General features: G+C 45.1%; 1 long non-coding RNA gene across 1 annotated transcript in view; it reads right to left on the reverse strand.

Moving 5' to 3' along the window:
* Positions 1-249: 249 nt before the first annotated feature.
* The window catches only part of LOC138248707 (uncharacterized), a 38116-nt gene continuing 16375 nt past the window's right edge, over positions 250-21990 (reverse strand). The window contains exons 2-3 of the long non-coding RNA XR_011194624.1: positions 6699-6921; positions 250-2524 (exon numbers count right to left, since the gene is read on the reverse strand). This is a non-coding gene — a long non-coding RNA (uncharacterized lncRNA). The remainder of the gene's footprint in view (positions 2525-6698; positions 6922-21990) is intronic.

Consider the following 21990-nt stretch of genomic DNA (forward strand, 5'->3'; position numbering starts at 1 on the left):
GGGTAGAGTGGAGTGCCGTAGAGTGGCATAGAGTGGAGTAGAGTGGAGTGACTTAGCATATAGTGCAGTAAAGTGTCGTAGAGTGAAGTAAAGTGTTGTAAGGTGGAGTGGAGTGCCATAGTATGGAGAGGCCTAGAGTGGAGTACCTAGTCAAAATTAATGGGCTGCTCTGCACCTTGGCCACAGTGCGATAAGAACAACACTTTGTTATATAAACAGCTTCTGTGCTAAAGCTCATTGAGAGGAGCACTTCCCTGCAGGAATTAAAACTGAACCTCTACAAGATGTGATTGAGATGCAGCCCTGCTGACTCCCTAGCTCCATCCTGCCAAGGAGGATAACCTGTACTGGCTTCCTGACACCTAACACCAAGGTATGGGGGTTAGACAATCCCAACTGATCTGGCAGAGGATACTCGTGCTACGCTCTTGTTAGTACAGTATTAGATACAGATAGGAGTACATAAACATTAACAACAATTTTCATGGTTGAATTGTTCATATTGTTTACTATTCTAACAATGCTGATTACACTAGTTTGTGTCATTGTAGAAGGGATGGGTGGATATATGGCTTTGGAGGCTGACTGGGTTTACTAATTGTGCTATTTTATTAGTATCAATCAACAGAAAAGTACATGGCTGTAATCATTTTCATGTGTTTGTGAACACTGCATGGGACGCCGTGTGTAAATAATCGGGACTCACAAGACCATAAATGGTCTGCCCAATACGAGATGGGACATATATAAGGATAGTACAGAGGGAGTGTCTAACAATAAGAACAACGGGACCTTTTAGATGAACATCCCAAAAATACACCTACTTCAGCCCTGAAGAAGCCCCCTTGAGGGACGTAACATGTTCGGATAGTGGTGGCTCCAGAGGACTTCTTTTTAATTCCTTCTCATAATTCCAGAAAGGATGCATATGATATATACTGGCAATGCATATATGATGTCTGAATATGACTACATTTAAGGGGTTCTCTCACATAACTCACATACCTCCAGAAGTGATGCATGCAGTTTCACTGTCTGTAAATATGTGATGCCTAAGGACACTAATGTTTCATTTGGATCTCTTGCAGTGTTTTAACGTTTTCATAATTTATGTATTTTTGATAGACAAGAAATGGTTTTAAATGTACATATTGTACATGTTTTAGTAACCTTCAAAAGGGCCTCATAAGGGATGAAACACATTGGCTACAATCTAAGAAAGCTGTTTTATGGAGATGAATAAAGAACAAGATTTTTTGTCCATTATATGGACGAGTCATGGAGTTATGTGAAAATGCCTGTATTAATGTTGTATTGAAATGACAAGTGGTGTTTTTCAACTCATTATTGTTGTACAAGAATGTGTGCTGAGTCATTTGTGTTAATATTGAGGAATTTGTTCCATTGTGGAGTATATATTGGCTGGTCTCCTGGACTCGTGCACCAATAAGCATACCACTTTATTACACTTGCTTTCACTAATGTGGTAGGTGCGATAGATTTTGCCTCAGCCATCATCGTGCAAATCAGATGTCTGAAATAAGGGTTGTTCCTTTCAGGTAATAATGCAGATTGATTTTTTTTTCTCCCCTTCTCCAAAGGTCTTTTGAGGAGGTTGTCGCTGCCAGTACCCTCAGGGGAAATGGGAAAGGAGACGAGAAGTATTTTACCCTCACTATGTAGTTAGGGTTCCTTCACCTTAACACCCGTTACACTATGCACTGGCCCGTATTGTTGATAGCACCCACCCAGGGTCAGGCACTTTTCAACTACTCACTTCCAGGGTGTGAGCAGGCAGAATATCCAACTCGTACGGAGTCAGACCGTCAGAGTCAGTTATACTCCTGGGGGATGAGTGAAAGGGAAGGAGCAAGTCCACTGGATCCGTCATCCAACAACAACAGCGCTGACTGGCCAAAAGCACCCGGAAATACAGAGCATGTCAAATTGGAGGGGAGAGAGGTGCTGAGAGGCGACAAGGAAGTGCAGCCAAGAGTTAAGGTGATGGACGGAAACAGCGCCATCCTCACCACCGCACCAGAGCCTTGTCATAAGACCACCCACTGTGACAGCAAACCCGTCAGTGCCAGAGAGGAGATGGATGCGATATCCAGCTACGCCCCAGGAGGGACATAGCTCTCCCAGGTACAGGACCACATATGCAGCCATGACGGGTGGCTTGCGGGGAAAAAGGGGAGCGTGGGAGTGGTCGGGTCCCTGTATTGCATTTTTCTTTCTCTTTCCTATGTTCTTTTGTTTTGTACTTTGTGTTTGCATACTCGGATTCAATGGGTTTATTGAGTGGTCTCCGGGTGCTATTAGGAGAAACTCTAGTAACACAGGAGAAAGACAATACACTAGGGAAAGTGGTGCCTCCCCAGTGAAAAGCCGTTACTCCCCAATCCTATAACGTCCCCTTTGTTTGAGCAGTATAGAAAAATCCTCTACAACCAGACATCATCTTCTGCCTTCTTCCTGAGATATTGGGTGCATCGTCTAGCCTGATCTGAAGCTGGAATCCACCCTAGAAGGAAAGAAAAGGAGAAGAATTGAGAAATAAAGAATTACAACACCTCCCTTAACCCCTCGGGTGCCTTGGACGAGCTAGGCTCACCCTCGGCCATGGATGCCATGTGCCCAGGTCGAGCCCAGCTCGTCCTGCACCCAGCCAACACACCCCCCGTCAGGGATGGAAGGGGAATTGCTTCCCCTTCCACCCCCATCCCTCCAATTGATGTCTGATGACGTCAGCACGCAATCGCGTGCTGACCTCATCAGAGGTCACCTTCCATCGCGCTGGAAGCATGCTTCCAGCGTGATGCAAAAGAGAAATGCAAAGCATTTCTCTTCTGCTTGGGAGGAGGGGGCAGGCAGAGGCATGAAACGAAAGGAAAGGTCATGTCAATGTCCACTAGGCACCAGGGATTTTTAAAAATATTTATGCATAAGGGGAGCGACACCTTGGGCAAGGGCCGCTCCCCAGGGGGGCAAAATATTTTTAGGCCTTTTCTGCCCCCTCTGGGGGCAGATCGGCCTATTATAATTAGGCCGATCTGACCCCGGGAGGCAGAAACCCCTAGACACCAAGGATATCTTTTTTTTGTTTACTTTATTGTTTATGTGGGGAGTGACCCCTTAGGCAAGTGTCGCGCCCGTGGGGGGGGGGGGGTGAGGGGGGATTGTATTTAGGCCATTTCTGCCCCCAGCCTATTTTTATTAGAACCACTAGACACCAGGGTTTTTTTAATGTCAGTTTCATGTGAGGGGAGCGACCCATTAGGCAAGGGTCGCTCCCCTGGGGGGCAAATGTTTTGTAGGCCATTTCTGCCCTCTTGGGGAGAAAACCCTAGATACCAGGGATTTTTGTTTGTTTATTTTATTGTATTATATGTGGGGAGCGGCACCTTAGGCAAGGGTCGCTCCCCTGGAGGCATATTTATTTTAGGCCATTTCTGCTCCCCTTGGTGGCAGATCTGCCTATTCTTATTAGGCCAATCTGCCCCTGGGTTGGGGGGGGGCAGAAACCACTTAGGCACCAGGGATTGGTGTGTGTGTGTATGTGTGTGTTTTGTTTGGGGGGGCAGCCCCTTGGGAAAGGGTCGCTCCCCATGGGGGCACATTACTGTTGGACATACCTGCGGGGGCAGATCGGCCTATTTTTGGAAGGCCCATCTGCCCCCGAGGGGGGCAGAAAGCCCACCAGAGACCAGGGAGGATTTTTTTTTCAAAATAAGGGAGTGGAAGTATGGCCATACCCCCACCCCAATAAATGGGGCCAAAGTTGTTCTGCCCACCAGTGGGCAGATGGGGCAATTACCCCTGATCCACACCCCGGGGGGGGGGGCAGAAAGTCTACTGGATGGCAGCGAATAAAAAAAATAATAAAATAGTGGCGTGGTGGCTCCCAACCAGTATGGGCCTGGTTTTGCCCCCACCCCAACTGAAGGGGGTAACTGTCTTTCAGCTCTACCCCCACACACTAAAACATCTTATCCCACTGCAAGCAAGAGGACATTTGATTATTTGGGGTTTTGGTTTTACATTTGGGCCACGAGAGATTGGCTAACTCTCAAAATCGTCCCACTTGGAATGGTGAGGACTGCACTTTTTGGACTTTGGGACGCTGCCATGTAGAAAATTCCACAAGACCTAGACACATCTGAAAACTAAACATCCGGGTGATTCTAGGGTGGTGTGCTTCAAATGCACCAGCACCATTTTCTTACCCACAATGCCCTGCAAACCTCCAACTTTGCTGGAAATGCACACATTTTTCCTACATTTTTATGATGGAACCTTACGGCATCTGCAGAAATCCACAAAATCCACAAAATTCCTACCATCCAGCATTGTCTCATCTATACTGATAGAAATTCTGCCCCACTTGTCAGCCTAAACATTTTTTTTTTTTTTTTCAAACTGCTCTTTTGGACCAGCTTTGGTTCCCCCTCAATTTCGACATGTCACAGGCACTTGGCACACCCACACAAGTGTGGTATCATTTTTACCGGGAGACTAAGGGGAACGTTGTGTGATAGGAAATTTGTCTCGGTGCGGTGATCCCACACAGAAATGTGGGAAAAATTTGATTTTTTTTAGCTAAATTTGAGGTTTGCTGAGGATTCTGGGTAAGAAAACTTTGGGGGATCCACGCAAGTCACACCTCCCTGGATTCCCTCGGGTGTCTAGTTTTCAGACATGTTTGGGTTTGGTAGGTTTCCCTATATGGCTGCTGAGCCAGGATCAAAAACGCAGCCCCCGCAAAAACAGGTAGTTTAGTATTTGATCATTTTGATGTGTCCACATAGTGTTTTGGAGCATTTCCTTTTACGGGCACTATGCATACCCACACAAGTGAGGTACCATTTGTATCAGGAGACTTGGGGAAACGTTGGGTGGAAGGAAATTTGTGGCTCCTCTCAGATTCCAGAACTTTCTGTCAACAAATGTGAGGAAAAGGTGTTTTTATTGGCCAAATTTTGAGGTTTGCAAAGGATTCTGGGTAACAGAACCTGGTGAGAGCCCCACAAGTCACCCCATCTTGGATTTTCCTAGGTGCTGGCTGAGCAGATGCACAGATTTGGTAGGTTTCCCTAGGTGATGGCTGAGCTAGAGGCCAAAATCCATAGCTAGGCACTTTGCAAAAAACAGCTCTGTTTTCTTTGGGAAAATGTGATGTGTCCATGTTGCGGTTCGTGGCGTGGGCATTAGGCCTACCCACGCAAGCGTGGTACCATTTTTATCGAGAGATTTGGGGGAACACAGAATAGCAGAACAAGTGTTATTGCCCTTGTGTTTCTCTAATTTTTTTCCTTCCAAAGGTAAGACAGTGTGTGAAAAAGACGTCTATTTGAGAAATGCCCTGTAATTCACATGCTAGCAGGGGACCCCAGAATTCGGAGATGCGCAAAAAACCACTGCTTCTCAACACCTTATCTTGTGCCTGTTTTGGAAATACAAAGGTTTTCTTTATACCTATTTTTCACTCTCTATATTTCACCAAATGAATTGCTGTATACCCGGTACAGAATGAAAACCAATTGCAAGGTGCAACTCATTTATTGGCTTTGGGTACCTAAGGTTCTTGATGAACCTACAAGCCCTATACATCCCCACAACCAGAAGAGTCCAGCAGACGTAATGGTATATTGCTTTCAAAAATCTGACATTGCAGTAAAAGTTACAGAGTAAAACCTGAAGAAAAATGGCAGTTTTTTTCACCTCAATTTCAATATTTGTTTATTTCAGCTGAAATTGTCTGTAGGAAAACTTTGTAGGATCTACACAAATGGCCCCTTGCTAAATTCAGAATTCTGTCTACTTTCTAGAAATGTTAAGCTTCCCTTGATCCAGCACTGGTTTCATACCCATTTCTGTCACTAACTGGAAGGAGGCTAAAAGCATAAAAATAGTAACAATGGGTATGTCCCAGTAAAACTATATTTTTGTTGTATTTTGGCTAGTTTCTTGGTCTCCTTCAGGGGAACCCACAAACTCTGGGTAGCTCTAGAATCCCTAGGATGTTGGAAAAAAAAGGACACAAATTTGGCGTGGGTAGCTTATGTGGACAAAAAGTTATGAGGGCCTAAGGGAGAACTGCCCCAAATAGCCAAAAAAAGGTTTGGCACCTGAGGGGGAAAAGGCCCGGCAGCGAAGGGCTTAAAGCGCCCAGTAATAAAGTCCACCTCTAGGATACAATTTTTTATTTCCTTTGGGATAATATGCAAATAAAACAGTAATCATAAAATAAACTCCAGTTTCTGCCTTCCTGGGGATTGATTGTAGATTGTTGGGAGAAGGGGATTGCGGGTCAAATATGGAAAACTTCGCGACACAGGGATCTCAGGATTATACTGGGACCCTGAGCAAAAAGATGTGCCCACACCACTAGTACTATCTACCCTGAGCTGGTGGTATCTTTTAAGGGGGACACCCCTCCTCCAACAAGGGCTAGGGATTGAACATAAAGTGGAAAACAAAGGAAAAGTAATCATAGGTGCATGAGCCTTATATTTGTTAGCTGCCTACAAGAGCACCAAAAACATACATTAAAAAAAACAATAGACAAGGCAACTTCCGTCCTCCTCAACCCCCTTGACACAATACAGTGGATACACTCCCCACTGCTGACTACGTGCTCTCCCTTAGCAAACCACTCAATGCTCTGCCAAAACTCTCCTGAGTTGTGACCAGCTTACAGGCATCTTCTAAGGCGTCCACCACTCCTCAGTCCACGTCTCCTTGACATCTTAAAAGGGGTTAGCTTCGGTCGCCACTGTACCACAATCCACAACATCCCAACTTGAAGACTCCTCTGCTGCATGGATGCTCTTCCAGTGTGTTCCTTCAGTGTTTTTCTCCTTCTGCTCCACCTTGTTTTTGTCCGTCCTTTCTTTTAGTGTCCTTGCTCCACTCCCTGCACTGGGAAAGAGAAGTCCTTTTTAAGTGTCAGTGGCACCTTTTTACTGCCCAGTCCTCCCTATTTCCTTCCTTTTTTTTTTCTCCCCAAGTCCGACGGCAGTTCCTGTTCACTGAAGACTGCATCGTAAGGGATTCCAAGGTAGGTGCAGGGAGGGGGTCTTCCACACTCATCTTTCTAATAATCGCAGCACAGGCTATTTATGCAAGAATACGACCATTTCAATATATGTTTGACAATGCTTTTTTGTATCTTTCTTGTGTTTATCTTGGGTATGCAAGAGTGACTCACAAAAAGGTTTGATCTGTTTCCACGTTTTTCTTGGGAATCAGAGTGTTCTGTTCGAGGTTGCCAACAACATCTTTACCCTGTTCAGTTTAGGGCAGTGGTTCCCAACCTTTTGACTTCTGTAGACCCCCTCTTTACCACTACTGCAACCTGGGGAACCCCACTTAATATTATTGGAATCCGGGGACCCCCCACTTAGTCATTACTGAAAGCTGGGGACCTAATCTGTTAAAATTATTTAATTTTCTAAGCAGTTGCAGACCCTCTGAGGAGGCTTCATGGACCCCCAGGGGTCCTTGGACCACAGGTTGGGAACCACTGATTAAGGGGATTGATGTGGTACCGTGAGCTAGCTAAAACCCACCAACACTTACTGATGGTATATGTGGACTAAGTCCCTATACTTTGAAGTGTTACACAGGCCTACTATATTTGTAGGAACTGTATAACAGTGTTGAGTGGAGTAAAGTGACATACACTGTCATAGATTGCGTGGTGTAGAGTGGCATAGAGAGTCGTAGTACATCATGGAGAGGAGTGCTGTAGAGTGTTGAATACTGAACTGTCATGGAGTAGACTGTCATAGAGTGGAGTAGAGTATTGTGGAGGGTTGTAGAGTGGAGTGTCCTAGAGTGGAGTGGTGTAGAGTGGACTAGATTGGCCTAGAGTGAAGTGACGTGGAATGGCATAGTGTGGGGTACAGTGTTGTAGAGTGGGATGGAGTAGAGAGTCATAGAGTGGAGTATTGTAGAGTGTCATAGAGTGGAGTGGATTGGCATAGAGTGGAGTGTCAGAGAGTGAATTCAAGTGTTGTGGAGGGTCGTAGAGTGGAGGGCCATAGAGTGGAGCATCGTAGAGTGTTGTGAAGTGACATAGAGTGGAGTACAGTGGAATAGAGTGATGCGGCGTAGAGTGCAGTAGAGTAGAGTGTCGTAGAGTGGAGTGGAGTAGTGTGGCATACTGTGGAGTAGAGTGAAGCTGGGTGTTGTGTCAGAGTGCGGGGTGTAGAGAAGAGGAGCACAGAGTGGAGGGTCATAGAGTGGAAGGGCACAGAGAGGAGTGGAGTGACGTGGAATTTCATAGAGCAACGTAGAATAACATAGAGTCAAATAGAGTGGAGTAGAGTGGTGTAGACTGGCATAGAGTGGAGTAGAGGAACATAGGGTGTACATTAGAGTAAAGTGTCATAGAGCAGAGTGGATTACCATGGAGCGGCATACAGCAGAGTAAAGTGTTAAAAACTGGAGTGGCATAGAGTGAAGTAAAGGGGCGTAGAGTGTCATGGAGTGGCATAGAGTGTCGTTGGTTGAAGTGGATTTGTGTCGAGTGGCGCAGAGTGACGTGTTGTAGAGTAGAGTGTTGTACAGTGTTGTGGAGGGTCATAGAGTGTTATGGAGTGGAGTGGCATATAATGGTTTAGAGTGCTGTGGAGTGGCGGGGCATAGAGTGGAGTGGAGTAGAGTGGAGTAGAATGGAGTGTCGTTGAGTGGCATAGAGTGGTGTGGTGTAAAGTGTCGTAGAGTGGTGTGACGTAGAGTGGAGGGGTGTAGAGTGCCATAGCACAGAATGGAATAAAGTGTTGTAGAGTGAAGTGAAGTGTCATAAAATGGAGCGCCATAGAGTGGAGTGATATAGTGTAGAGTGAAGTGTCATAGAGTGGAATAAAGTGGCATAGAGTGGCTAGAGTACGGTAGAGTGTTGTAGAGTGTCATGGAGTGTCATAGAGTAGACTGCCGTAGATTGGAGTAGAGTAACAGGGTTGTAGAGAAAGAGAGCACTCGTGGAAGAATATAGTAAACAGGCTATGCTCTACAGTACGGAAAAATATATATACACTGCACACTCTAAAGTAAATAAATCCAGCAAATAGAAAGAAAGCAAATGTGAGTTACAAACTACAAAGCAACGGACGTAATTCATTCTCAGGGAAGCTTTCAAAATGTCCCTAGGATGTCTTTGCAATCCTGGTCTGGTAGGGTTTGGCCTAAAAATTTGTAGATTTCAGAAAACCCCACTGAAGCAAGACGTATGATTGGGGGGTTTCAGAGTATCAGCAGGGTGGTGAACTGAGGGCAGGGTTGCTATATATGCATAAACCTGTATGGATTTTGAGCCTTATAGTCAAAATAGCAGTTGCCTACTGAAGGATACCTTTTGTAACAATTTAGCAGCATCACTACGTTGAGCGCTAAGGGTACTGTTTTACAATGACTCACAGAAGCACCTTCCTGTATGTATTCGGATATTCGCAATTCACAAGTATTCTTGGATTTTCGTGTTAGTAAAAATCGCCAGCCACTTTGACCTAGAAGCACTACTTACTAAATGACTATTTTTGTTTAAGCTTGATGCGGTTTGTGAGTCGCAGGCTTTTTAAGTCTGAGTTTTGCCAGTGCAGCTGCCAAACACACATATTGCTACCAATATACAGAAAGAGTAATCTTTGGGCCTGCTCCTTTCCACCATTAGCTTTTTTCAGCCATTGGCTTGAGACTTTGCCAATCACGTCAATCACGTCTTGGCTCAGCCCAATGGAGTATTAATCTCTTACCTAATGCTATTGATTGCTGGCATGTATCCTTCAGCCTCCACTTGAGTGCTTGCATTGAAATAAGTGAGGGACTACTTTACTATTACAACTGTAACTTTCTGCCTGCTTCCGTTGGATCTCTCCTGTGTCTTGCTCTGCACTGCTAGTACTTTAGCACCATAAAGATGGACCTATTGCATTTGCCATCAGACCCGACTGGGAACCCAAAGCAGCCCTGGCAACTTTGATCAGACCAGCACCGATAGGGTGCATAGCAAGTGAGCCTGATCACTACAGTGGGGCTTAAGGGTTTCTCCAACCCCCACTACCCCCAAAGAAAATATGGGAAAAAATGCCAAAAACTGTGCATTCTACAACACATTTTTCTTTACATATTCAATTGTATTAGTTTTTACAGCATAGTAAATGACGACCTTACAGTGCACCAGGATACAGCAATCATTATTGAGGCTCTTTAATCATTCCCTAACCATCACCTTCTAATAGTGTCTCTCATCTCTCCATAGCCCGTCTCTCACGTGTATTTAATTTGTGTTATAGCACCTCTTTTACCTGAGTATGACATTCAAGCACTTAACATCACACACACACATACAGAGACAATGAATCATACATGTGTAAATCTGTGTATAGAAAGACAAAGGGGACTTCAAGGTGTAGGAATCACATGCCATCCATACTGGTAGGCATTGTTTAACAGAAATTGGTCTGGGGAAGCGCAAACTTAGGATTCTGAACGTAACACAGTGGTTAGGGTTGACTTTACTAATAACAATTCATTTCTACCCAAACAAATGCTTTGTAGCAAAATTAGGATAATCAAAGACTGGGAACAAATAGCTTTCTAACCTGTACCGTGCAGTTTGGATGCAGGTCTTTGATGCCCTTCATAGCTTACTGTGCTAGAATATGATTGTAACTTATAAACTGCACAGTAACAAAAGGATTTCTGTGACAAAAGAAGTGACCCACCGAGCATTGCACATAAAATACTGTTCTGTGATCTGCATAGTACACTTTCTGCAGCAGGTGTATTAACCCTCTGTGCTACCTTGAATGAGTCAAAAGTGACACTAGACAAAACTCTGATCTCTCTCCAGCAGGTACATTAATCACCAAAGTTATCTTGGCACTTTGTTGCCTGAAAACTGTTGGATATACAAGGAACACTACTGTGCTTTTAAAACTGCTGCACTACTACAAAACCGCCCCGCACCTCAGTAACAAAAGCACCCCACCCCACCCATCAACCTTCCCGGGGGAACTCCCGATGCCCGATACGGGCCAATCCGGCCTTGTCTGCCATTTTATGTCAAAATTGTGTTTCCTGTTTGCCCACCATTTTTATGCATGTTGTATTTTCACAATTAACTTCCTGATTATCTCTGTTCAAGAAGAGTTACTTCTAAACAAGGATTCTACCCTCACCCACTCATGATCCCTCTTCTTGCCACCGAAATGCTTTTGTAGACAAGCTCCTTCCAGGCCAGTGATGTGACACAAAATGATGGAGTCGCCTGAAAACCTTTGGGGAGTGGCCTGTAAATGTCACCTGGCTGGCTTCCTCACAGACACTGAAAGGTTTCGGGTTCAGGAGAGGCATGGGGAGCACTCTTCTCTTGAGATACCATCTAAGTACACGGGGTGAGGAACAGTTCCCTACCCTTAAGTATTTGAGACTCATTACAAAAACAGACATAATCTGATTTGTCCTTCAAAGTGTTAGAATAGCTTGTTATGATCAAATAGAATCACGTATACCCAGCATTGGGCTCCATTCCAAGTGAATTAACCCCACCCTGAGACACCAGTGAAGGCCCACTTCTCATATGGAATGCACTGCCCCACTCAGTCACTCATACAGAAGGAGATTAATTTACACACTCATAATCCCTTCCCTTGTGCGTCTCACCAAGGGCATAGGCTGATGTGAGCCTTGTTGTGAAATATAGCAGAAATATAGGTAATAGCAGAGGGGTCAGGGACTTTGCACTTCAGCAGCTTGAGTGGAGGTGACCCTGGGCAGTTTTTTGTAACTTAAAACTATTTTAATTGTAGTTTGTTGCTCCTTTGGCTTTCATCAGAGACAATAGTTTCCAAACAAAAGATCATAAATACCAACGCAAGGGGATAATATGATGGATCTGTAGTGTTGTAAAATAAATAGAAAAAAGTGAAGATATTAAGGTATGGAATGAATGAAGAATGGAAAGAAGGACGAATATATCAAGAAAAGGATGGATAAAGAGAAGGGAGGATGATGGCTCACTGGAAAGAAGGAGGGAAAGAGAATAGATGGATGGTTGGAGGAATAGGTGGGTGAGAGAATGAAGGGGTGAAGGAAAGCAGGTTGCGGACAATGATGGGTGGATTGATGGATGGATAGATGGATGGATGGCTAAAAGGATAGATGGGTGGATTGAGAAAAGAAGGAAGGAACAATTGATGGGTTTATTGATCACCCGTGCCCACCTAAGGATGTTTTCGGAGATTGCTTGGAGAACATTTAGGGCCTGATTCTAACTTTGGAGGACGGTGTTAAACCGTCCCAAAAGTGGCGGATATACCACCTACCGTATTACGAGTTCCATAGGATATAATGGACTCGTAATACGGTAGGTGGTATATCCGCCACTTTTGGGACGGTTTAACACCGTCCTCCAAAGTTAGAATCAGGCCCTTATTCTCAAGTGTTGGAGTATGGCACTTTCCCCCAGTGTTGGATGGAGGCAATTGTGATTCCACTGAAGAAGAAGCCTAACGGAGATGCGGGAGATCTTAAAAATCTACTTCTGATCTCTCTGTTGCCCGCCCCTTCAAGAATTTTGAGGAAACATATTAACCTGGAACTGGCACAATTTCTTAATGCATATGATTGTCTGGATCTATCACAAAATTGATTCAGAAGTAATCACAGCTTGGAATCCGCTCTATTAATGACAGCAGATTACATTTGCCTTCAGGTTGTCTCAGGGGGAGCGGCTATTCTGGTCTTGCTCGACTTGTGGGCAGCCTTTGACACCATGTCTCCTTCTATGTTGGTGCAAAGGCTGAGACAAGCAGGACTGTACGATGTTGCATTAAAATGCTAGAATCCTTCATGACTAGTAAAAGTCTCACGGTCAGCTGTGGTGATTTTAGGGCTCATCCATTCCTGCTTCCGTGCGGGGTCCCTCAGAGTTCCTTGATGAGCTCTATGCTAGTTAACTTCTATGCTGCCCCTCTGGCCAAGCTAGCGGGCTCTTTCAGCTTTCAAGTCTCCGCCTATGCAGATGATACCCAAATCGTTTTCATTTCTGATGATTTGGACAATAAGGCCAATAAATTCAGCTCGTCTATGGCTGCAGTCTGCAGTTGGATGAAGGCTTATTGGCTTAAAAGGAATGAAGAAAAAACTGAAATAATTCTTGGTGGCCTAAAACCTGTGGGATGCTCCCAGTGCCAGATAACACAGCAAATAATCTGTTAAAACTTGGCTCTTTATGTCTCCTTAGTTGGGCAGGGGCTTCATTCTCTAGGTAGGGGGTGGGGAGGGGAGCAGTTGACTCTCACCAATGTGCTGAAATGTCTCACCTTTGAGCTTTGATGCCTTTTGGTCCTAATTACTTTAGAAAATTTGCGAAAAAACTAAATACAAATACAAATGGAAGGAGAATAGGATGGGTTTATGGATGGATGGATGAAAGGGCAGAAAAAAGGATGAATGGGAGAAAGGACGGATAGGAGGATGGAGAGACAGGAGAAATGAAGGAAACAAGGACAAGCATTGGCAAAGCAAATAGGTCTCACCTTGGTAGGCAACAGATTGCCTATTGTAGGAAAGCACCCTTTTGACATGGTTAGCCCCCCACTTTTTGCCTGGTATCAGGTGTAATTTCAACTGAAAGTGCACCGGGTTCCTGCTAGCCAGGTTCCCAGTGCCAGATCTCCCGCCCAAAACCTGCACAGTTGTTTCCCAAATTGGCTAAACCTTTAACACCCTCTATAAGTCCCTAGTAAGTGGGACCCCTGGTACCTAGGGCCTGGCGTATTAAAGAGGATCTCCTAAGGGCTGCGGCATGAATTGTGCCACCCCAAGGGACCACCTCACGAGGCACATGACTGGCTGCCATTGCAGGCTACATGTCTTGGTGCATATAAAAGTGAAAACAACACATGGCACCCAGCCTGTGTGTCATGTCCCCTAACACTGCATATAATATATGTAATTCACCCCTCTAGCAGACCTTATAGCCCTAAGGCAGGGTGTATTATATTACATGCTTGTGCAGATATGCCCCTGCTATGTCTTTGTCGATTCTCAGACAAAGTAAGTGACCAGGGAAGCTAGGTTAAACATGTGCTGGACACTGGTCACTATGAGTTCCCAGGCTACATGATGGCTTCACTGAAGATAGGGATATTTGGTATCAAACATCTTGTATTGGTGAACCCACACTGATGCCAGAGTTGGATTTACTAATACATGCACCCAGAGGGCACCTTAGAGCTACTAGTGTGTTAACTGACTGGTCCTGACCAGTTCAGCCACCTTAGCCATGTTCTGACCCACTAAGGTGAGAGCCAGCTCTCGGGCTCCAGAGACAAACTCCTGCACTGGGAGGGAGTGTTGACACCTCCTCTAGGCAGGATGAGTATTCCAGGGTGGGAAGCTTCAAAGGCCTAGCTACCTTTGTAACGCGACCCAGGTCTCTCCAAGTGGCGGAGATGACCAACCCCCCTGTCCTGAACCCAGTTTCAGCGGCAAAACAGATGGGAATATTAGTCAGATTAGGAGGTGTGCCCACTTTTTGCCAGTACCACCGCAAAGGTGGCCGAGCTTAAGTTAACACCACTTTTTAAATTCCACCATTTTAGCTTGGAAGGAATTAGGCCTCTAGGGTCAGGGTTCTGCCCACTTCACAACAGATTTGGTCATAGAAAGGGTGTAGCCACACAAAGGTGGGCAACCCATTGGCTGCCACCTGGCAATCCCTGTAACACCCCTAATTTGAGTATTTAGGTGGCACCCCTGAACCCCAGAACTCAGATTCTGATGACCTAAGAAGACAAAGGACAAAGAAGAGACATGCACGCAGAAGAGAAGACGCAGCAGCTAACCTGGTACCAACCCAGCCGGCCTATCTGCACTCCTTGACAGACTCTGCACCAGAAGGTGACTCATCCTGCAGCTGAGCCTCCAGAAACCTGGGAGGACTGCCTGCCTTCAAAAAAGACTCAAGTCTCCTGTGAGCAGCAAACCTGCTCCCCAACCACCTTTACAGAAAGGCCTCTGCAGCCTCCAGAACTGCAAAGACCTGACACCTGAAGACACCACTACATCTGCCGTCACCGACCTGAGAGGGAGTGGACCGCCAGTGCCAGCAAGGCCCCCAGCTGTTCAGAGTCCAAGTCCAGACGTATTTACCTTATAATTAAGTTCTTGAGTTTAAAGTATATATACATAGAAGTGTTATTTTTCTCATTTGGTCTTGGATTTATTCTTTAAGTGTATGCCTCACTTATTGCTTCTGTGAGTACCACAAGTGCTTAGCACTACCCTCTGATAAGCCTAACTGCACGCCCACACTACCACAAAATAGAGCATTAGTCCTATTTACTTTTTTCTCTGAAAACCAATTGGGGATCCACTAGTCTCTCTGCAAGGTGTACTTCTTTTTAGTGCACCAAATAGAGAGACAGCTTCCTACACCTACACAACGCTTGTTGCAATGCTTTTCAGTATCAACAAAAAAGTAGCTACTGATGATGAACAGCATTGACAAAAATAAACAACGAAATAGCCAGCCCAGCACAATGATGTGTACACCCACATTCTTCATCAGGTATGCTCATGTATGTATGAGGTAGCTGCGGCAGCCATTTTTTTACTTTACATGACCGGGCTGTAGTGTGAGGATGTATACACATGCATGCATTATTACGCGCATGCATCATGTTGCTGCTGCAGCCTTTTTTAAACTTTATGACCAGACCACAGCATGATAATGTATGCACGCAGGAATCACAGCTGCATGGTAGCCATTTTTATTTTAAAATACTTTTAATTCACCATTCCAAGATGGCAGGTACCACTCTGGAGTGATAAATTAAAAAAACTCAAAAAGTGCACAAAAACACTAAATAGGGATATGAGCAGCCTAGTAGCAGATTGCAGCTGCCAGACCACGCTCCCTAATAAAAAAAAGAAAAAAGGAAAGAAAAGAGGAGAGAAAGAGCGAGAGAAGAGCAGAAAAGGATGAGGAGAAAGAAGGATGGAAGGAACAAAGAAGGAAATGATGACAAAATGAAATAAAGTTTGAAGAAATGGTGGCAATGGCAAGAAATAAAAGAAAGGACATACGAAATAAGGAAAGGAAGATAGAACGAAGAAAAGAATGAAACAAAATACAAAAAAAGGGAAAGGAAGAAAAAAGATAGACAGACCTTAAGATGGAAAGAAAGACAAAAATGAAAAGGAGAGATTGAAACAAAGGTGGAAATAAAATTGAATGACAGAAAAAAAGAAGAGAAGAAAATGGCAAAAAAGACATTTGGAAAGTAAGAGAGGCGAAAGATGAGAGAAAGAAGGAAAAAAGGAAAGATAGTTTGGAGGAACTCTACCTCTTCAATATCTCTGAGCGCATAGGACTTGTCTTATCACAGCTGCCTGTTAACTCTGTAGATTTTCCAGTTAATTTATTTGAAAAATTCTTCTGGAAAATGCAGTGGCCACGTTTTTTTCTAACTTTTCTTACGAAGGAGTGAGCCCCCTCTTCAACATCTCCGAAGAAGGTCAGCCACAATAGACAGCCCTAGATAAATGTAATTGTTTCTTGATGTCCCATACTAAACTTCATGGAAAGCCTCTGCCCATGGAGAACAAATTCTTTAAGAATTAGGGTAAAAAATGCACCATGTGGCAAAACTTTATTCAAAAAATTCCCTCAGGTGTATCAATCGGTCAAACAACTGCTAGACTTACTCGCCCTACTAGTGCCATTTGGGATTTGATTCAGACTTGTGGGTATTTTATTTTTCGGGCTACTGTCTACGGTGGCAGGGCTGTCCAACGTCCCAGGCATGGGGACAGACACCCACTAGTTTTTCGTAGCAGAAGCCAGCCTTGTACCAGTCACCAGGAACTCAAGCAGTCCTTGGAGTTTGTGACTGGAGCCTGTGAGTGCCCTTTGGGAGCTTCCACCCTCACTGTGAGTTGGCGAAAATCTATCTTTGGAAGGCACCCAAGTACTAGAAAGTCTGACTTTTGATTTATTTGATCTTGCCCCTTTCATCAATAAAGCATGGGCTGCCTTGTGTATCAACTAGGTTGCGCAGCCAACAACACTTCTCTGCAACCGCTAACACATTAGCCAGACACTCATATAATTTATCTGCCACGAATAAAAAGCACATGTAAAAAAATATGGACCACTGCAACTAAAACACTGCAATAATCACATCTCTAAAATACAACTATTCACGATGCAACAATCTAGTCTAAAACATGGGGCTGCAACAATGTGAAATACAAAGTGCAACAATATACTTGCAATATGTATGCGTCAAGTGAATGAGTTTTAAAGTTTAGTTTGAAATGGGATTGATGGGGATGTGATTAAAGTGAGCTAAGAATGGTGGCAAACAGCATAATTTCTAAAAAAATTGAATAATATTTGCAGCAATGACGCCAAAAAAATATAATTGGCTTCTATACATCAACTGTAGATAATCTCATGCCGTTGGAGTGTACTTTATGTGATCAGCAGATTACCAGAGCCGTCCTCAATAACTGTCCCCATTGATGTGGAATTTAAAGTTTTTATACCCCTGATCGACTGATTTGCCACAATCAAGTTGATTAACACAATTAAACATGCAAATAATGCGTTCCCTTGCATCTTAGAGAGAAGCTCTGCAAATACTTATGGCTATCAACTACGCATCCAAAAGCAACTCTTTAGAAATTGCATAGTGTTAGACCTGACAGCATTAGTGTGGTCTTCCCCAAAAGTTTCTGCTTTCACTTCTGTTTTCTGAAACTGTTTTTTGTTGGCTTCAGGACTCTGCACACTTTACCGCTGCTAACCAGTGCTAAAGTGCTTGTGTTCTCTCCTTTAAACTTGATAAAATTAGTTTAAACCAAACTGGCACAATGAATTTACTTGTAAGGCCCTAGTAAGGTGGTACTACTCTTGATTGGAACAGGTAGAAATGTCATGTTTGGACTCCAAAGTATTTTAATTTGAAATCCTTTTTAATTATTAAGTCAGGTCACAATTCTGAAAATGCCACTTTTAGAAAGTTGACATTTTCTTGTCCGAACCGTTTTGTGCCTGCTGCCAGTGTCCTGGGTCACAGGACCCTGTTGTTCAGCTTTGTGTATTCCTCCTAGACATTAAGACAAAAAGGTTTAGGTGTGGTCAGAATGAGCCAGCCTGTCAGGATGGATGAGGGAGTAGATGTTCAGTGCCCCATTTGCACTTCAGTACACACAAATAAACCCAACACTAGTCTTTTGTCACATTATACTTCTTTGAATCTTGACAGGGGTAGGACGGAACTTTCCAAAACAAAATGTGGGGTTAGAATAGAAGATTCCCTCACTTCGAAGGCTGGCACCGGGAATAAATGGTGGACCCCCAGACAACTTTTCAGTACATTTGTGGACCTGTAGACATTACAGTAAAAGGGCCACCTTGGCCCCCAGGCAACTGCTGTGCAGCTTGAGGCCTGCCTTGCTCCCCAAATGACTGGCCTGCTGCTACCAGAGCACTGCCTTCTGCTTGAGGACTGCCTTAAACCCCAGAGGGCTGCCCTGCTGCTTGTGTACTGCCTTGCTCTATGAGAAGAAATAATTAACTTGCTCCTTTCATCCCAGGGTACCTGAGTGACTCCAAGGGTTTGTTGGCTGGCCTCCTGTCTGAGCTACAGGGACACAAAAACCTCCAGAGGCCTGCCTGCAACTGCCCAGCTGACCTGATGCACTAGACCTGCAACTGGTCCTACCTGAGCCCTGTTGGCCTATGCTGGGATGAGTTACTGATCCCCAAGAGGTGCCTCCCCAGGGCCTAGACCCTTGGCTGCCATCATTTGTTTTGCACTTGTGAAAAAGGAGAAATCCTGAAGTTTTTGGCTCTGCACTCACAAATGTACCTGTTTATGCTGAGACTCTGTCACCGGTCACAACCGTCAATGCAAGGTTCTGGTAAACTTGACTCTTCGTGCAACAGCAATCACCAGTGAAGACCGTCAATGTGAGATCTGCACTTCGCATTACAGCAACAATAGCCCGCAGTGACAGCCAACACAAAGCTCAGATGACCATCCGTAAGACCAGGCCTGCTCTTTGTGCTACAGTAATGACCACCCGCAAAGCTCACCATGCTTCTCACAGCCTCTTCCACTGTAAGCTGGACTCTTCACACCGGACTTTGAGAAGGTAACTTTTGGTGTCATTTTATTTATTACATTTTACCCTATTCTTCTAAATTGAGTGGGATTTTTTTTTGTTCTGTTTTCACTTTATTACTGTTTGGGTGCTGCATAAATACTTTACAGTATCTCTAAATTAAGCCAGACTGCTTTTATGGCAAGGTACCAGGGGGTTGAGCGCAGATTAATTTAGTGACCTTTGTGGTTCACCCTGACAAGAAGTGGGGATGTTGCCTGAGTGGGGCTTTCACCTCCTTCAACTAATAACCCAATTTTGTACATTGGTGTTCAGCGGTGCTTCTATTTATGCAATGCCACTCACTGATTTTAAGTAACATTAAAATCCCAAAAATAATCTGACATCAAATTCAATTTTAAAAAAATTCTCCTTAGTTTTAGATTTGGCTATTTTTTGCAAATTTAGATTTTCCTCACACCTTTTTGCTGCAATGGAGACAGAGCTGATCCGTGTTGACAACCTCAGCAAGGCAAAGCTGTAAAGGCTTTGCAAGGAGAGGGGGTGAGTGTGGTGAGGAAAGCCACCAAGGTGGACCTTCAGGGGGCCCTCAGAGCCTTTGAGGAAGGCAGGAAAATGCGAAGCACACCAGAGGGGCAGGAAAAAGATGGCTTTGAGGAGACAGTAGGCTTAGAGGAGGAGGAGGGGGAGAATGAGAGCCTGGTCACAGGCCCTGAACTGCAGATCCTGGAGGAGGATAACATGTTCATGTGAGTGGAATCCCCTGTCAGAACATGAAGCAGTGTGATTTCCAGCAACCTGTCCCCTGAGGAAATGCAGGACAGGAAGGCTGAGAGGTACCTCAAGCTGCAGATGGTCAAAAAAAGATAAATTAGAGGCTGCTAGGGAGAAGGACGCTGCAAACAGAGAGGCAATCTAGGAGGAGGCTGCTGCAAAAAAGGCCTTAAAGAGATGAGGGTGGAAGTGTAGACTGACCTAGCCAAGGCGGAAGCTAAGACTTGGAAAGCGTTGGCTGAAAGAAAATTGATATTGGCGCATGAGGTGAGTTTTAAAGAGCAGCACCTAAAAGTCAAACAAGCTTCAGACCCCAGCAGCAATGGTAGTAGCTATATCCCAGTGCCAGAGGAGTAGATTCCCAGAAAAGAAGTCAGGGATGTTCAACCCTAAATGTTATGAGTGCTATAGACATGGATATATCAAGGGAGATGCAAAATGCCGTAAGAAGGCGTAGCCCCCCCACTGATGGGCAGACACAGGGGCTGACTAGTGTAGCACTTGGGGAGGAGGAGGAGGTCCCAGTTAGCATGAGCGGTAGAGCAAAGTTTACAATAGTGTCCCTGGGTGACAATGAGATGGTGCCCAAAGCCCACGTGCCTTTCAATATTTCCAAGTATGGGCAGTGGGTCATCATTAATGGGCAGAGGGTGGAGGCTCTGAGGGTCACAGGGGCCACCATGGCTATTGTCCGGTGTCATCTGGTGTCCTCGGAGCAGGTACTTTCCAATACATTCCACTTGGTTGTGGTAGCATACAATAGTGAGAATCACTACCCTGTGGATATAGTTGCCTTTTAGCAGTGGGTGGGGGGGGTCTCAGATTCCTTAAAAGTAGTTGTGAGTCCTGCAATGCCTTTAGATTGTCTGTTTGAAATGGCTTACAGCACACCATCTGGAAAGAGGTGGGGCTTCATTCTCACCTGGAGATATTAGGGTTGCCTCGATGGATGTGCCTGACCTAAACATCCATTGCTGCCTGACAGCATAGTCGAGGAGGCCTGCATTCTGGAAATAGGCCCAAATAGCTGTCAGGAAGAGGAAGGGCAAGGGGTGTGGGAAACCAGCCCCTGAAACGTCCACAGTCCAGGAGGAGGCTTAGCCTGAGGGGAATGCCCTGGAACCTACAGGGTAGGATGTGGATGCCTAGGGAGACCAACCTGAGCTGGCTGGTTGGCAAGCTGAGGGTGGGCCATCCAGGGAGGAGTTTCCCAGAGCTCAGAACGAGTGTACAACTCTTGAGGCCGTAAGAGGGCAAGCAGAGGCCCAGGCAGCTGGAAACATGTCTGGAGATCACCTGATAAACTGGGAATATGGCCTCCTGTATAGTAGGCCTAAAGTTCGAGTCTACGGCAGCCTGTCTGCTGGTGGCCTCCCAGTGCAACAGGTACTTTCTACTGATATCATGATATACCCCTGTCAGCACATCTGGGGAGGACACAACTTTGCCAGGCTTGTCACCTATGTTTATTGGCCCCAGATGACAGCGACCTCAGATGCCTTCTGCTGGCCAGGTCATACCTGCCAGACCAGTGGAAAGTCAGAGGAAAAGCTAAAAGCTCCCCTGGTTCACATACCTGTTGTTGGCTTCCCATTTTAAGGGGTAGGCATCAATATAATTGGGACCTTGGACCCCAAGACTGGTCTTGGTGTTCCACAGGCCATACCTCTGAGGCCCATAACTGCACCTGCAGTGGCTAAGGCCTTCATGGGGATTTTTTACCGGGTGGGGTCCCACAGAGAAGTCGTGTCTGAAAGGGGCAACAAACTTCATGTCAGCATACATGAAGTCAATGTGGGATGAGTGTAGAGTAACTTATAAATTCTCCACACCCTATCATCACCAGATCAACAGGCTTGTTGAGAGGTTCAACAAGACAGTTAAGGGCATGATTATGGGCATGTCAGAGCCCTTTAGGCAGAAGTGGGACATCCTGTTACCATGTCTCCTTTTTGCCTAAACAGAGGTGCCACATAAAGGAGCAGGGTCAGTCTATCTGAGCTCCTGTATGGCCACCCTGCTAGGGGATCTTTCAGCCTTATCAAGGAGGGATGGGAGCAAGTTCCC

This window comes from Pleurodeles waltl, chromosome 8, assembly GCF_031143425.1.
Source record: "Pleurodeles waltl isolate 20211129_DDA chromosome 8, aPleWal1.hap1.20221129, whole genome shotgun sequence".
NCBI lineage: Eukaryota > Metazoa > Chordata > Amphibia > Caudata > Salamandridae > Pleurodeles > Pleurodeles waltl.